Source organism: Nyctibius grandis, chromosome 19 (genome assembly GCF_013368605.1).
Source record: "Nyctibius grandis isolate bNycGra1 chromosome 19, bNycGra1.pri, whole genome shotgun sequence".
NCBI lineage: Eukaryota > Metazoa > Chordata > Aves > Nyctibiiformes > Nyctibiidae > Nyctibius > Nyctibius grandis.
The window spans coordinates 1,724,267-1,741,748 of record NC_090676.1 but is presented as its reverse complement, the minus strand read 5'-3'; the positions used below and the strand labels follow the sequence as shown (position 1 = coordinate 1,741,748).

General features: G+C 60.8%; 1 pseudogene; it reads left to right on the top strand.

Moving 5' to 3' along the window:
- The first annotated feature begins 15,561 nt into the window (after positions 1–15,561).
- On the top strand, positions 15,562–16,956 carry LOC137672271 (ammonium transporter Rh type A pseudogene; annotated as a pseudogene).
- Positions 16,957–17,482: the final 526 nt, after the last annotated feature.

The window sequence follows — 17,482 nt, the reverse complement described above, 5'->3', positions numbered from 1 at the left end:
TGATATCAGAGGACGGCTAGAAAGCCTCGGGGTGGTTTTTTGACTGCGGTTCCTCACGCTGGAGCAATTTGGGTCCGGCGTGCCACAGTTTTGGGTGCTCACCGGTGCAGCAGGAGCTTTCCCAAAGCACCCACTCTGCAAACTGGTTCAAACATAGCTCTGCCGTGGGGCTGGGTGGGGAGCGGGGGTCTCCCGCTTCGTGCCCGAGGACGCTGCCGCAGGTACCGAGGGTACCCAGACTGAGAACCACAGGGTGGTGGGTGGTCGCTCCCACCCACGAATGCACCATCGTGTTGGGACCACGGCTGCTGCATCGCTGCAAAATCACCCTGGTGCTGGGGTGATTTACAGGGACCTGCTGTGCCCAGCGTCCCCGGGACTGGGTCACCAAGCCCCATGGGTCACCGAGCCCCAGCGCCAGATTTCAGCCCCCCGGGCGCTCATCGCTCCAACGCGGCGTTTGCCAGCAGAGCCCCGGTTTGCTTCAACACAAAAGCAGGCAGGGCCCTGCCAACCCTCCTGCCGAACTCAGCCCGGGGTGTTTTTATTAATAATAAAGCCTAATCGCAATCGGGGCCGGGAACAATGCGCGGCTGCCCCGTCCCGCTGGTCAGCCCTACCCCAGGTCGTGGGGAAAGGAGGAAGAAGGAAAAGGAGAGAGGAAGAAAACAGGAGTGGGTCAGATAACGGTGGGCAGAAAGACCCATGCCAGACCCCGGGGGATGCGGCCTGCCCCATCGCTCGGTGGTTCGCACAGCCTTTTTCACCTAAACTCGCTTTTTTTGATGTTAAATTAATCAAGAAGTGCCCCAAACCGGGGCCGTTCCTCCAGCCTGGCTTCCGAGCAGGCAGTGTGCGGCTGGTACGGAGCCAGTGGTGGTTTGGGCAGGCACCTTCCCGCGGGGTCAGAGCTGCAGCGTCACAATTTAGCCGTGGCCAGGACAGGGTTTGGCCCTCCCCAAACCCAGGTCAGCACCAGGGCCAGTCCTGCTCCGTCAGGGCAGACGCTGTGAGGGCCGCGGGCTCCTTGACGAGCTTTAACCACGCCGCTAATAAGCTGCGTTCGATTTGGTGCTAAATCCTCTCTGTTCCAGTTTCACTTGGCTTTGGCCATTTGTCCCCGTGGGTTTGCTCAGCTCGGGGCTGGTTAGTGCCAACCACAGGGTGGAAAACCCAGCCGGGGATGGGATGGGCTCAAGCCATGCCCGCGGTCCCGCTGCAGGCCGGGACACATCCTGCACCCCTCAGGGACCGGGCCCAGCCCTGCGCACCGGGAGAGCCTTTTTATCCTTCCCATCACCCCCTTTCCCCAGGAAACCATCCACCAGCGGTTCATTTCGCCGCGTGCCAGTGGCTCAGGTGTGACGGGGGACTGGAAATGGACGGGGCTGGAATAGTTTGGGGATGATCTCACTGCCGTTATGGCTCAGGCCGGGGCTGTTACCGCGCAGCCCCTTCCGATTTTTATGACTTAATCTCTCCAAAGCTCGGGGCCTGGTGGGTTTGGGCCGGGGAGGAGGAGAGAGGGGCTCTTAGCAGGTCGTTACGGCAGGAATATGGAGAAGGTATTTGACAGGTCCACGTAAAACCTGACAGGCCCATCCTGGCGCCTCGCCCGGGGGCTGCAGGGGCAGGGGTGCGGGGAGGCATCGCCCGGCCCCGCCTGGGCTTCGTGGGCTGGTGGCATCTGCTCCGTGTCCCCAGGGATGTGGGGCAGCAGATCCCCCCGGGCAGGGGCGCATCTGTGTGTGTGCATCTGTGTGTGTGTATCCATGTGTGTGTATCCGTGTGTGCACATCCGTGTGTGCACATCCATGTGTGCTCATCTGTGTGTGCATCCATGTGTGTGCACACCAGCCTATCTGTGTGCAAGCGTGTGTGTGCGTGCACACGTTTGTGTGTAGCATGCGTGCATCGGTGTGCATGTGCATCCCTGTGTGTAACCATGTGTGCACGCATTTGTGTGTGTGCACGTGTGTGTGCATCCCTGGGTAGCTGTATGCACGCATCTCAGTGTGTGTGTGCATGTGTGTAACCACGTGTGTGCACCTCTGCACGTGTATGTACGTGTGTGTGTCCCTTTTTGTGTATCTGCATGTGCATCCACGTGTGCATCTGTCTGTACACACATGTGTGTATACATGTGTGCAGTTGCATGTGCATCATGTCTGTATGTGTGCATCCATGTGTGTGTGTATCCGTGTGCGTGCATCCGTGTGCGTGCACGTGTGTGGGCATCTGTCTGCATGCACGTGTGTGTGTGCACATCCATGTGCATGCACGTGTGTCCATGCGTGTGCATCTGTGTGTGTGTGTGTTCTGCTGGAGGTTCACTCGTCAGGTTTATAGATGTTCTGGGTTTTTTACGGCGTTATAGAGTGCTCGATGACATCACCCAAATATTAAAACAGCATGTGCCAGCCGGCCCGGCCCAGCGAGCCGCGGCTCCGGGGCTGAAGCCGTGGCAGAGCCGGGGGGCGAGTGGGACCCGTTGGGGTGAGTGGGACCAGTTGGGGTGAGCAGGACCAGTTAGGGTGAGTGGGACCAGTTGGGGCGAGCGGGACCCATTGGGGTGAGCGGGACCAGTTGGGGCGAGTGGGACCAGTTGCAGCGAGACCCAAGCCGCCCTGGCCCCAAGCACACCGGAGAGGAAGGAACACCGACACATGCCCATGGACGTGCAGACTCAATGAACCCATCCCAGGGGGAATTAAAGCCTCTGGGGCCACGTGTCGTGGGCGCTCACGGCCACACGTCCCTGCGGTGGGGACAGCGGTGGGAACGGGAAGCCGCTGCCGGTGCTGGTCCCCCACCCGCGGCACCAGGCAGCTGCTCTACAGCCATGGATGGGATTTTTTTTTTTCCCTCTTCCATCGAAAAGAAAAAAAATAATGAAGATTTATCAAAACCAAACCTATTTGTGGGAAACGGCTCCAAAACATTTCCTGACTCGAGAAATTGGGGGAAAAAAAAGAAAAGTTTCCAGGTTTTTTTAGATGGGAAGCAAAGTGTTCCGAGATGTAACAGCGTTCCGTGTCGGAGAGGTTAAGCGAAGGGGAAAGGTTGAAATGCAAAGGGAGGTTTCAAATGTTCCCAGCGCGACCTTTCCTGCCTGAGCAGGAGAGAAGGGCCCAAACCTTCCCCAACTTTCTTTTTCACGGCCCAGTTTGGGAAAGGAAATGTTTGAAAATCTTGCCGCTCCTCGCAGGACAGGAAAGGCCCCGCTTCCTCCGCGGCAGAGAAGTGCGGGGTGATGATGGCTGCGATGCCCCAGGCAGAGGAGGGCGGCTCCTGTCAGGGATCTGGGGCCGTGGGGTGGTAAATGTGACAGGTTTTGTGAAAGAAAAAGAAAATAAGGCAGAAGGAGTCCCTCGTGTGCCCTGGGCAGGCTGTGCAGCCTGGAGCTTGGTGGGTTTAGCATTTCCCTTGCTGTGAGGTTCAGCCTCTCCATCACCGGTGGAGCTCTGGCTGTGGTCCCCCAGCTCCCAGCATTGCCCCACCAGCCCTCCCATTCCTCCCCGCTCCTTGGGGCCACCACCAGCCCCTGGCCCCACGTCACCCATCCGCTCACCCAACATTATACTGGGGTTCCCTCCAGATCATAAGGGAGGCAGGTTTGGTCCTCATTGCATGAGTCCTGGGGGAGTGTGGGGGCTTGATGTCCCCAGTGGCACTCAGCCAAGCTGACCCCCACAGGCATCCCTCAGAACCACTTTGTGCTTCTCTTCTGGGCTGAGCCAGCAATGCTGAGATGCACTCACAGCCCAAAGGATCATGGGAAAGTTTGGAAGTGCTCTCCAGAGGTCACCTAACTCAATCCAACACAACCCAACTCAACGCAACACAACCAACACAACGCAGCCTAATCCAACCCAACACAACCCAAAATAAGCCAACCTAACCAAAGGCAACCCAACCCAACCAAGGACAACCCAACCCAACCAAGGACAACCCAACCCAACACAACCAAGGACAACCCAACCCAACCAAAGGCAACCTAACCCAACCAAAGACAATCCAACCTACCTTAACCAACCCAATGCAACGAACCTAACCCAGCCTAACCAACCTTACCCGACACAACATCTAACCTATCCCAACACTACGCAACCAACTCAACTTAGCCTACCTAAACCAACCCAACCAACTTAATTCAACCTTCCGTGCAAAGCAAGTCTCCCCATCACGTCCCACACATCCAACCTCAGCCCTTCTGGGACGTTGCAGGGGTCTCGGTGGAAACCTTTCCCTCCTCTCGGGCTCAGCAGCCCCCGGGGGGGTGAGCCCAGCAGGGAGCTGAATCACATCCCCCCCCACCAGCGCAGGAGCGTCACAGACTGTCTGAGGCTCGTCAGGAGAGTCAGGCCAGGCCGCGCGGGGCCGTTCTGGGAAGCCATCCAGCCATCCGCTGGAGAGAGGAGTCTGCCTAAAAATGACTCTCCTGGCTCCTCTCCACGCTCCGACCATCCCATATGGAACAAATGTACATTTTCCATCAATTGTTTGTATTTTTCATTTAAAGAAAGAAGCGGGGGGGGCAAAAAAAAAGACAGAAAGCAAGCGGGGTCTACATGTACGCGAAGCGTCGGTGACAGCAGATAGGCCCCATCGCGGAGAGAGAGAAACACTGGCCGGCATTCAAGAGACTCAAACGTATGGTATGAAACAATAAATTTTAAGTGTGTTTTGACATATTTGGTGGTCTCTGCCTCACACTTAATGAGCCTTGGTCCATGTTACGGGGGGACCGCACAGCTCGGGGTGGTTGGCAGGCTGTGCCGGGGGGGGGTCGGTGGCCAGCGAGGCTGGAGGTAGACGTCAAGGTGGTCCCGGCATGTGTGCCCTGAGGGGACGGGGCATGGGGACGTGGCATGGGGCAGGAAGGGATGCTGCGGGCACCGCGGCGCCTCGGCACCCGCGGGGGACAAGCTGCGGCAGCGGCGATGCTGAATTGCAGGAGGAAGCATCAGGAGGCAGCGTTGGGTTGGAGTCAGCGGTGGGGACGCAACGCGATGGCGATGTCCCCGGGCAGCATCCCTCGCCGCCGCGGGGCTTGGGCAACCTGTGCTCGCATCTCCAGGCTGGCTCCCAGCCGGGCTGCGCTGCTCTGGCTGCAGGAAGACCCCAGGCTCCCACATCCCCATCCCTGCGGGGAGAAAGCCCCAGAGGATGGGAGAAGCGTCAGGAGAGGCGAGCGCAGCTCTCCCGCGTCCCCCGCCGCTGTGCCAGGCTGCCCGGCTCCCCCCGTCTGACAGGGCTTGATCAGAAAGATGGACATGAAAGTGGAGCTTGGCTCTGGTTTCTCTCTCATTCAGAACATTCAAAAACTATTAACTGTGGTGGGGGTAAGCAGGCAGCTGGTTTTAATATCGTGCTCTTCCAATTGTGTTGGGCTTTTTTTTTCTTTTCCCCCTGCTTTTCGCGAGCACTTTAAGTGACATGGTTACATGTATTTGATTAAAAAGCTGTAATTCAACGAGTGCGTTTTCTTGTACTGTACAAAACGGCTTAAAGACACAGGATTTATTTACGGTGGTCTCCTGGTTTTCCAGCTCTGCTGAAAGAGAAGATGACAGGGGAACCACGGAAGGGGGGAATGGATGGTGGCAGAGGGGGACATGCAATCCTGCCTGGCTTTCCCAGGGTGGGGACCACGACAAGATCCTTTCCTCTGCTGTAAGGCTCAGCCTGTTGTCACCAGCCTGGTCCTTGGGGCCATCCACCGGGCCCAAAGCCATGAGCGCCTTTTCGGTGTCCCCAAGGTTGAGTCTCAGCTCACCAGGGCTGGCAGAGAGGGGACAGCGAGGAGGGGACACCTGGGTTTGTCCAAACTGGTCCCCATCTCAGGCACAGCGAGATGCTGCAGGACCCGGTGGGGGGGAGTAGATGTTTTCTGACCATGCCCACCCGCTGCCCACATGGGGCTGCTGCCAGCGCCGAGGAGCCTGTCCCAAGACGGCAGCTCCTTTTCCTAAGGAGGAAAAAGCCTTTACGAGATCCCAGCGAGGAGCTGTGGCCCAAAGCCACCGAGAGCCCTGGACCGGCTCCCGTTAACCCCAGCATCTCCCGCGGCACGGCCACGGCTGGAGCCACGTGTGCCCACACACCATTGGCTCAGCTGCTTCAAAAGGGGGGTGTTTCACCCCAAAAGGCAAGCGGGAAGTGAGGAGGGAGCCGGGGGGCTGCTCTGCACCCCCTCGAGCACCCCAATAACCCCATGGCCCCGCTCTGCCCGCCCCAAGGAGCCACAGCACGGCTGTGACACGGGCTCTGTGCCCCATCCCCGGGCTGGCTGCACTCCTGTGCGATTCCCTGGCGTGTGTGTGTGTGTGTACATATGTGTGCGTGTGCATGTACATACGACACCAGCCCTGCCACGGAAAGCAGCTCCACCCAGCGCAGCGTCACCCCTCTCACCCAAATTTGCTTATATATATATATATATATAATAAAAAATAACCCAGCGATGCCTCCACCTCACCTGCCCCAACGTCCCCACCGTGCAGCCCTGGGGACAAGAACGCCAACCCCAGCATCACCCAGAACACCCCAGCGCATCCCAGCCGTGTGCCCCCTCCATCCCTGCCCATGGGGCTGGGGTCTGCCCGGCCGCCGGCCGCGCCGAGCCGTGGCTTTTCCTCGGCTCGCTCCTGCCCGGGGATCACCTGCAGTTCACTTGATTTATGAACGGAGAATTTTTCGAGCTCCGTTTCCTTTTCATTGTTGTTTCAGTTGCTGCGCTCGCTTCCGCCCGCCTTTGAATAACTCCTGCCACGCTGCGAGCGGTGAGAAAGGCACCGAGTAAACACTCACACTCGGCCCGGGAGCCGGGGGGCAAGAGCCTTCCCCCCCTCCCCGAAAGCAGGGGGTCGCGGGGCTGCCCACCGGCCCGTCCCACCCGCGGCGGGAGGATGTTGGGCCCCGAGCGAGCCAAGACCCAAAGCGGAGCCCTCTCCTCCTGCGGCTGCGGTTCGGGATGGGGGAGCAGCACCCCGGCCCCCCGCCCCGCCGCACGGCCCTGGGAGGTGGGATGCTGCTCTCCCACGCAGCGCCTGGGGGGGTGCGGTGGGTGGTTTTACTGGGGGGACCCTAAAAAGTGTGTCTAGGGGGGGGTTCATCTCTCTGGGGAGGGCAGGATCCCCCCACCCAGGGCTTTGCCCCACTGTGTCGGTGGTACCCGGCTCCATCCTGTTCTCACGCTGGGGTGAAGCCCAGGATGGGGTGGGGGGGCTCCTCCAGCTGGTGTCACCCACCGCGGCGCAGAAAGGACGCTCGGGAGGGAGCTTGGGTTGATTTACAGCAAAACCCTTCAAGAAAAAAAGAGAAATAATAAAAGGAAAGGAAAGAAATCCCGTCCGCAATCTCAGCTCAGCCCAGGACCCACGTTCCCCCCTCTGCCACCTGCCAGCCCCGCTGCCCCCCGCCTGCCCCCTCCCTCCCAGCCCCATCCCGGGCCACCGAAGAAACCCCCCAGCCCGGAGGTGGGCAGCTGCCCGTCCCTGCCTGCGCCCATTGTCCTGCCCTTCCTCCTGCGCCCCGCAGCCCCCCGCCGCCGCCCCGGGGCTGGGGGGAAAACAGGATGCTCCCCCCCAGCACGGTGCTGCGGAAATGAGACAAGCGGGCTGGAGCGGCGGCGAGGACGGCGGGAGGAAGCGGACGGGATATTTGGAACCGACGGCGAATTCTTGGGCTTATCTCTGCGCCGCAGAGGCCCAGGAGTCCTTACAAAACAGCGCCCAGCTGGAGCGAGGCCCGCGGCTGGGGACGCGTCCTTGTCCCCGTACCGCCGCCCCTGGTACCCCGCTCCGCGGTGGGATGCTGGTGGCGGGGAGGGGACGCCCACCGGGTGCAGGGGGTGGCACCTGCATCCCTTTGTGGGTGGCAGAAGGGACCTGACACCTTGCTGCAGGCTGGGCAGCCCCTGGGCTGGGTGGTCCCCAGGTTGCATGTCCCATCCTTCATCACGGACTTGGGGACCGGGGCACTCCAGCATCCCTAAAGCCTGGGCGAGAATCCCGTTGGTTTATAAACCCCCAGGACATGAGTCCTCCCCTTGCCCATGGGCAACCAGTCCCCATCCTGCCTGCAGTGTGGGACACCTCGAGCCCGTCACATCCCCTTCCCCGTCGGGATGCAGGATGCCGGTCCCCTGCCCACCCCACAGCCCCGCACACCACACCGCCTGCCCGTGAAGGGTTACGGCCAGCCCAGCTTCCTCCCATGCAGCTCTCCCCGCTGCTGCTCGCCTTTTTGTTGGGTTTTAATTACTTTTTGTGACAATGCTGTGTGACTTGATGTTCAGTGAGTTGGGGAATAGAAAGCGGGGCCGGGCTGGGAGCACTCAACCCAAAGGCAAAGGTTTCTGCAGCTGCCCGCTGCGGGCAGGAGTGGGGCCGTGGTGGCATCATCCCGGGGCTGCCGCCAGCGCCCAGCGATCCGCAGTTGGTCTTTGGTGGGGTCAGTCCCTCATTTGTTAATTGGTTGTGAAAATTAGGCAGGAGCCCTGCAGCGGGCAGCGGAGGCGGCCGGGGCACCCCGGGGTCAGCGCTGGGAGCGGCTTGAGATGGGCATCGCCTTCGTGGTGTGTCTCTGTGCCCGGCGGCGACCCCCCGGCCGAGGGCACCCGCTGTGATGGCAGCAAGGAGGCACCTTCGGAGCTGGATGCCCACGGCCGGGACCCGCCAGGGAGAGCTGCCACAGCCAGCGGAGCTGAATTTGGTGGCTGGGGGGGGGCAGGGTGTGACGGGTCACCCTGGCAGAGGCTGAGACTCCTCCTCTGCGGGGAGGAGGACAAAGGATGGAAGCGGCTGCCCCATTGCAACACATCCCCGGCGAGCACAATGGAAATGCCATCCTCCGTCTTGTGAAACAGGAACCTCATATGATCTCGCTGAAGGCTGGGGACACTCTTGTAGGTCTGAGCGTGACGCTCCCCGGGCTCCTTTCTCCACCCACAGGGGACAGGGGGGGACGGTGGGGACTCCCCCAGCGCATCCCTGCCCCAGCGAGGACCGAGCTGCCACTGCAGCACCAGGAGGAGGGGACCAAGGGTGACCCGATAGTGGGAGGAAAACGATGCCCTGCAACCCACCCCAGGGCCAAAATACCCCTTGGCCCCCCTCAGCCCCCCCAAAACACTGTCCCATGGAGCCACGTGCCCTGCCGAGCATCCCCCTCCCGCCCCTCCGGCCCCGCTCGACGGCTCCTAAATAAACCCCGTTCTCCCTTTATGTTCTTGACCCCAGATTTAATTAGACCCCCCGTTTCCTGCCTATATGAAAAATCACTTCCCCGAGCAGGTGGCTGCGATACCGCCGGGGCTGTTGTTGTTTTCTTCGGGGTGGGGGGAAAGGTGGTAAATGGGGGGAAGAGTTTGTTGTTTATTTTTCTATTTACAAAGCGCAGCTTTTTCCTGGTGCCGGGCATCGGAAGAGAGGCAGGATGTGACCTTCATCCATCTCCTCCTCGCTCACACAATACGGCCGTGAGCCCGTCGCCGGCATTGTCCCCCCAGGAGTGACGGGCACCTCCCGCGCCGCCCCGCCGGCACCCGGCCCCGCTGCCCCCCCAGCTGGGCCCTGCCGCACATGCACGGGGGGAAAAAAAGGAAAAATATTAAAAAATAAATATATGAAAAAAAATGTAGCAGGGTTGCCGGTTTCCTCTCTGGAAAACAAGCGGGAGCGGGGCGGCAGCGTGGGAAGGAGGGAGCTGGGTCCCTCTGAGTCCCCTGGGAGCCTCTTCTTCTACAGGGGGGTGACTGGGGCAAATTGCCCCCTTCTTTGCCCTGTGTGTGGGGCAAACAGGCCCTTTTCCTCCGTGCATGGGGCAAAAGAGTTCTTTCTCCCCATGCGTGGGGCAAATGAGCCCTTTTCCCTCCCTGTATGGGGCAAACGAGTCTTTTCTCCCCATGCATGGGGCAAACAAGCCCTTGTCACTCTGTGCATGGGGCAAATGAGCCCTTTTCCCTCCCTGTATGGGGCAAACAAGCCCTTTCCCCCCATCCATAGGGCAAACGCCTTTGGCCCTGGCCGGCTGCAGCGCTGGCCACAGCAGGAGCAGCAGGCACGGAGGGGGTACAGACCACCTCTGGTTCCCCCCAGCGAGGTCTTGGGGAGCACCCAGCTGGCAAGAGCCCACCCATACCCCAGCAGGGACTCGCAGGGCGGGTGCTGCTCCGCGTCCCCATCCCATGTGGCTCCTTGGACCCTCCGGAGCACCCCGGTCCCCGTGGGGGCTGCAGTGGCCCCCAAACCTAACGCTGGCGCTCGCCTGCTCCTCATGCTCCTCACGTACCGCTCGCTGCCCTGAGTCAATAACAATTCACTGGGGTATTTTACACGACCAAAGGGTCTGTCACCCAACAGCACCTTCCCCAGCTGGCCGAGCTCTGCTGCAGAGCAGCCCGAGCCCCCGGGGCAGGGGGTTGGCACAGCCGGTGCGAGCCCCCGGTACTCTCTGGCACCGCAGCCCAGAGCCCAGCGCAGCGAGCTGGCACAGGGCTGGCATGTCCCAGTGCCTTGCTCAGAGCCCGGCCCCATAGCAACAAAAGGCAGCTGCTTCTGGAGCAGAGGGTGGTGCCAGCGTGGGCACAGAGCAGCATGACATGGCATGGCATGGCATGGCACAGCACAGCACAGCATGGCACAGCATGGCACGGCATGGCACAGCACAGCACAGCACGACACAGCATGTCTAAGCATGGCATGGCACAGCACAGCATGGCATGCACAGCATGGCTCAGCATGGCACGGCATGGCATGGCATGGTACAGCACCAGGACAAGCCTCGTGCTTGCAGAAATGCCACCCAGAGACGCCAGCACCTCGGGCCCGCTTCGCTCCCAGCCCAGCCAGCATTTGACAGCGGAGCAGGGCGGTTTATTCCTTATTTCTCCTTTAACCCCCCAGCATCCCCCCACCTCACGAGCCCATCGGGTCCCATCCTGCTCAGGAGCACACATGGGAGCAGGTGCCGCCCTGCTGGGGCACCCATCACCCAGCGCAGAGCCCCCCCCCCGCCAGCACCCACAGGACCCCCCACCCCACGGGACCCCCACCCAAGGCCCCCCCTCCCGCCGTGGGTGCCCGGCTGGGCGCGGGGCGGGCGGCACAGTTGGTTATCGTTACATTTGGCATCAGGCGCTTCCATCGGGCTCAATAGGGGAGGGAGAGAGAAAAAGGAAAACTCAGCTCAGGGCGATTTAATAAGTTCAGCGTTACGAGCTGGGGAAAAGCTGTGGAACACACAAGTGGTAACGCAGGATTAATCTTTCCTTTAGTCTTGGGAATTATGTTTTCATTAATCCTAATTTTTCCAGATGTTTCACTCCTTATACCATGCTCTTCAAAGCCTCTGTGGCTGCGAGTTCTAATGAAGCCATGAGAACATTTTAAAGAGAAAGATTCAAAGCTTAAATTGCTTCCTTTTTTTTTTTTTTCTTTTTCTTTTTTCCCCCCCTCTCTCCTCCTCCTTTTCCCCCCGGTTGGGCTGCCGGGGAGTGCATGCGTGTGCGGTCCCTGCGCCTCCACATGTTGTGTTACACAATGTGCTAACAAGATGGAGAAGGATGCTCGGAGCGCGTGATGCCGCGGTGACGTCTGGTCGCCTTTGTGGCCCCCTCCCCGGTAGGACCCGGCTGCGAGAGGAGCTGGAGGTGGAGGGGGGCTGACCCCCCCACCCACTGCCTGACAGCAACTGGGGTCAGAGCAGGACCGGGGGCTTTTAAACCACTCGCTGCCAGCTCGCTTAGACACGACGCGGGTGTTTGTGTAGGACCTACAGTGGGATCCAGGCGTAGCTGGGTGGGGATGGATCTTTAGGGAATGGTGATTTTTGGGGTGCTCCAGGCTCAGGATGAGGTGGTGGGGAGGAGAGTGATGCCGGGGGTGCCGTTGGTGGTCCCCCCGCACCGCTCCGTGCCTCGCAGCCCCGCGGGGATGAAGCCGGAGCTCCTGCTCCCCCCTGCCCGGCAGCGGCTCCCCAGCACCCATCCCCAGGCACCAGCACATCGCCACGGCGCGGGGGCACCCACACCCCTCCAGTGCCACCACGGCGTTCCCAAACCTTCTCCGGCCAACCCCAGCCCGGCGCAGCCGCGGGATCCGGCCGCTGCCGCCCGGCCGGGCTGAGCATCCCCTGCTCGCCGGGAGCCCTCGGCTGACGCAGGAGGTCAGACAAGACGATCGGAACAATCCTGCTGCTCTCCAGCGCCCGGCATGCAGATCCATGTACTTATATGGCCTGCAGAACGCGGTGGGAGCATGACCAACGTCTGGAAATCCAGATATGACTAGATCCCTTCATTAGTAATTTCTTGTACATGACTTTCTAGACCATGGGGATTTGTTAAATTTGCAGGAGTGTTTTCTCACAGTGCCATGGACTGGCTCTTGCCAGCATATATTGGCTCGGATCTGTCAGATCCTGTTGCCTTATATGACCCTCGGTTAATTCAGCTTTTCTTTGTATCCAGCCCTCAGCGGGGAACTCCTCGAGCAGTCTCAGTGTGGATCATGCTAAAATGGTTCCCCAGCCCTCCTGCCATAAAACAACTGCCCACACAGTGAAAGGGGGATGCGGGGGGTGGAATTCAACGGTCCCCTCCCCACCGCCCGGTCCCTAGCCAGATGCTTCCTCCATCCCCGCTCCTTCGGTGCCGAAAGAAAAATCTCCGTGCCTGGAAAATGTTACTGGAGGGACTGGACCTTCCCCCTGCCCCATGCCGGGTCCTCCCCACCGGTACACCCTGCACCGTGGGGTTAATCATTTGTCACCCCTGGGGATGCTCCGGGGCTGGGGGGGGACTTTCACCTTCCCAGCGACCTCTCGAAACTTCGACCTTCTTTTATGGGTGCCATAAAGGTTATTTTATAATCTGTGCCCCGGCGGGGTTTCCCCCCTCTCTGCAGCGGGGTCTTTGGCCTGGGGAGCGTTTGGGCATCGCTGCTGTTTGCACCTCGTCTGGTTTGGGAAGCGAGGAGGCTAAACGGGATGGCTGTTTCCTCAAGGGATGGTGGTACCCAACGGCTCGGTAAAGGAGCGCGGTGGTGGTTGGCCCCGGTCTCCGCGTGTGCCGGCACAGCCCAGGCCCACGTTGGATGCAGCAGCCCCGGGGATGCTGGTGGGAGGGATGCGAGGGGCTGCAGGTCATGGGGGAGCCCCTCCGTTGGCTTCTGCCCCTCTGGGAGCCTGGGTCAGCATCCCGAGTGCTGCCAGGGCAAGATTTCCAGGTGGAAAAAGAGCATGTGGCCAAGGATGTCCCGCTGAGCCTGCGACTCCCTGTCACCTGCCAGCCAAGATAAGGAGCCGTGTCACCTCCCAAAACAGCCCCGTCCCCAGACCGGTGAGGGCACCCTGACCTCCCGGTGTCCCCACACCCCCCCGCCTTGCCAGAGGTGACAGCCAGATCCAGGAGGGCTCTTACATCCCAAACCTCCCGACGTGATGCTTGTCCTCTCCAGCAGCTCTGGCAGCACCGGGATGCTCCAGGAGAACACGTCTCCTCCATCCTCCTCCTCCTCCTCGCAGGAGGCACTGAGCCGTAACTTTGCAGTCTTCAGACCACTCTGGTTTTTTAAAAGACTTGTTCAAAAGCTTTTTCCTTCAGTATTTTATTTAGCCTCACCTTAAAAAGGCCCCAGACCGAAGCAGGAAGGTGAGGGCTGAGCTGCTGCAGGGGAGCAGGAGGGGAGCGAGCGCGCAGCACCCCGGTGCCCGGCATGCCGGGGTGAGCTCTGCCCTTGCTCCCCTGCAGCTCCCTTGCTCAGCCAGGGCCAAAACGCTTCCCCCAACTCTTTAAGAGCAGCCCAGCTCCTCTGGTTCAGGAGCGCTGCCAGCTCCAAGCATCACCCGGGGGTTTGACCTCACCTGCCGCCAACCAAAGAAAAATCGCCTTGCTTGGCCTTTTTTATACCAGCAAGGGGTGGGGGAGGCTTCGCCTGCGTCCCCTTGTCCCTCATCCCCACTGCCCCAGTGGAGCAGCAGCAGCTGCAGGCGGTGGGTCGGGCTCTGCCACCGGTGTGGGCATGGGAAGGAGCAATGGGAGCATCCTGCCCACTCATGCCATCCATCCCATCCCATCACATCCATCCCACCCCATCCCATCCCATCCATCCCACCGCATCCTACCCCATCCCACCCCATCCCATCCATCCCACCCCATCCCATCCCATCCTATCCCATCCTACCCCATCCATCCCACACCACCTCATCCATCCCACCCCATCCCATCCATCCCATTCCATCCCACCCCATCCCATCTCACCCATCCCACCACATCCCATCCCACCCCACCCCATCCCCAGCCACCCCAGGGACACCGCAGAGAGCCGTACGGCACCGCAGGGACCCCAGTCCCACATTTCCTTGGGCGAGGGATCCCCATGGGAGCATCTGCTGCCGTTAGCACCACCAGCCGTGCCGCAGGGACGTATTACGGCAGGCAAAGCATCCCTGGTCCCATCCCACAACCCCCCGCAGCTCTCACCACCCGTTGGCCATGCCTTGGGCTCAACACAACCCCTCCTCAGCTCCCAAAGGCGCTGTCTTCAAAGCACCTCCTCCTCCTCTAACGTTGCCCCCATTTCCAGCATCTTTGGGTTGAAAAATGGCCGGGGAGGGTTTGGCAGAGGAGCCTCGCGCAGATTATTCAACAATTGTTTCCCATTTTGCGCCCTCGCCTGCCTCATCCTCCAGTAACAATGACGAAGAGCGGCGCGGAGCCAGCGCCCGCGGCAGGGGTGTTGAGATCAGGGACAGCACAAAAATATCTTCTCTCTGGAACAAATATTTACCAACCCTTCTGCCTTTTGTTCTTGTGGTTCTCATATATTTTTTTTTTTTTAATATTTTTTTTTTTTTTCCAGACATTCACTGGCAAAATGTCACACTAAGCAGCAACCCAGAAACTTCGGGGTAGCTGCTTGGCTGCTCTGGGCTTTGTTTTTCTCGCGCGCTAATTGTTAATGAATTTCCAGCCATTCAAGCCAACGCAAACCTGTGAGAAAACGAGCTTTTCGGCCCCGATTTCGGAGTTTTATGGCGCTTCGCAACAATCCGGGCAGTTGCTGAGCAAAACGTGCATCATCCCGCAGCGTGGGGTGGTGGTGGCGGTGCTGGAGCCATCCCTGGGTGGGATGTGGCAGAGCCAGACCGGGAACTGGAGGGGTCTGAGCTCCCAGCATCGCTCCTGGGATGGGGATGGGTGAGATGGGGGTGCGTGCTGTGGTACCCGCATCCTTGGCCGGCTCCTCATAGATCATCCTCCTCCCCGCTCTGCCCCATGGCAGGTTTTTCTTGTTTCCCTTCAAAAATCTCAAACCCTCTCATTTTATGGCGGCCAAACAAGAGCACACGGGTAATTTATGGGCGTTGTGTTTGAACAAGGCAGGGGAGAAACCTCCTTTTCCAGCACATAAACGTATATCTTTGGTTAAAAATTAACCGTGGCCATTAAATCCTGACGTAGGAGCGAGCAGAGCTCACCCCGCGGTCGCTGCCAGGCTGCCGCCCCACACCCAGCCGCCCCACCGGTCACCGTCCCCTCCTGTCCACCCTGGGATGGCCGTGCCACCCCCTGCCAGCCCCCACCGCCCCCTGCCCCTCTCCCTGGGGCTCTTCCAGGGAGCCCTGCTCCTCTTCTTCGCCCTCTTTGTCACCTACAACAAGCCCTCGGCGCAGGCGGAGGATGCCAACTTGATGGTCAACCAGCTCTACGGCATCTTCCCCCTCTTCCAGGACATCCAGGTGATGCTGGTGGTGGGGCTGGGGCTCTTGCTGGCGTTCCTGCCCCGCTACGGGCTCAGCGCCCTCGCCCACAACTTCCTCCTCCTCAACTTCTCCACGCAATGGGCGCTGGTGCTGCAGGGCTTGCTCCACCACCTCCACCACGGCCAGGTCCACCTGGACCTCCACAACCTCCTCACGGCCGAGTTCACCGCCGTGACAGTGCTCATCTCCGTGGGAGCCGTCCTGGGGAGGACCAGCCCCTGCCAGCTCCTCGTCATGGCCGCCTGTGAAGTCCCCATCTACCTCGCCAGCGAGTGGGCCATCGTCACCCGTCTGGGTGTCCTTGATGTGGGGGGCACCATCACAATCCACGTCTTCTCCTGCTATTTTGGCCTCAGCGTGTCCAAGGCTCTGTTCGGGGCAGCGCAGTGGCCGGTGCACCCCAAGGAGACCCCAACACCCCGCTCCGACCTCCTGTCCCTCGTGGGGATGCTCATCCTCTGGGTTTTCTGGCCCAGCTTCGTGGCCATCCTCTGCCAACCAGGAGATGCCCAGCGTCGCGCCATCCTGAACACCCTCCTGGCCATGAGTGCCAGTGCCGTGACCACCGTGGTGGCCTCCAGCCTGCTGGAGAGGGACAGCAAGCTCAGCCCCGGCCACCTGCAGAACGGCAGCCTGGCCGGCGGGGTGGCCATCGGTGTGGTGGCTGACATGGCCGTGCCGCCGGTGGCCGCTCTTGCCCTGGGCAGCCTCTCGGCCGTGGCGTGCGTCCTCGGCTTCAGGTTCCTCACCCCGCTCCTGGCCAGGAAGCTCACGCTCCACGACCAGTGCGGCATCCACAACCTCCACGGCTTGCCCGGCATCCTCGGCGCCGCAGCCAGCGCCGTGGCCATCCTGGTGGCACCCGAGGACACCTCGGGGTCCCGCTTCTCCCAGGTGTCCCCCGTCGGAGGCAATGCCAGCGAGGTGGCAGGGGGACGGTGGGGGGACCGCAGGGCAGGCAGGCAGGCGCTGTGCCAGGCGGCGGGGCTGGCGGTGGCCATCGGTGGCTCGCTGCTCACGGGGCTGCTTGCCGGCGCCGTGCTGCGGCTGCCCTGCCTGGCCCGGCCGCCCGAGCGGCTCTGCTTCGACGACGCGCTGTATTTTAAGATCCAGGACCAGGTCACGAGCTCGGAGCCGGGTGGCACCGCCGAGGAAGGGGCTCTGGCCCTGAAGGAGCAGGTTTAGGCACCGGGGTGTGCACCGCCTTGGCGAGGGCTGGGAGCCCGCGCTGGGGTTGGCCCTTTCTGTCCCCGTCACCAGCACGGAGCAGCGGGCAGGAGATGCTGCCTGCGCCTGCTCCCTGCCCCCTGCCGAGGATGCTGGCAGGGCTGAGGCAGCACTGCGGTGCCGGGCCCTCTCCAACCTCTTACCCCGCTGCTGCTAACCCCATCCTCCGCCCCGGCTGCTCCCAGGGTCCCTCCATGCCTGGCAGCAACCAGAGAATCCCAGAATCACAGAATCCATCAGGTTGGAAGAGCCCTCTGGGATCATCGAGTCCAACCATTGCCCTGACACCACCATGGCAACTACACCAGGGCACTAAGTGCCATGTCCAGGCTTTTCTTAAACCCCTCCAGAGATGGTGACTCCACCACCTCCCTGGGCAGCCCCTTCCAATGGCTAATGACCCTTGCTGAGAAGAAATGCTTCCTAATGTCCAACCTGAACCTCCCCTGGAGAAAGTTTGTCTCCCCCAGGATGGACCATGGCC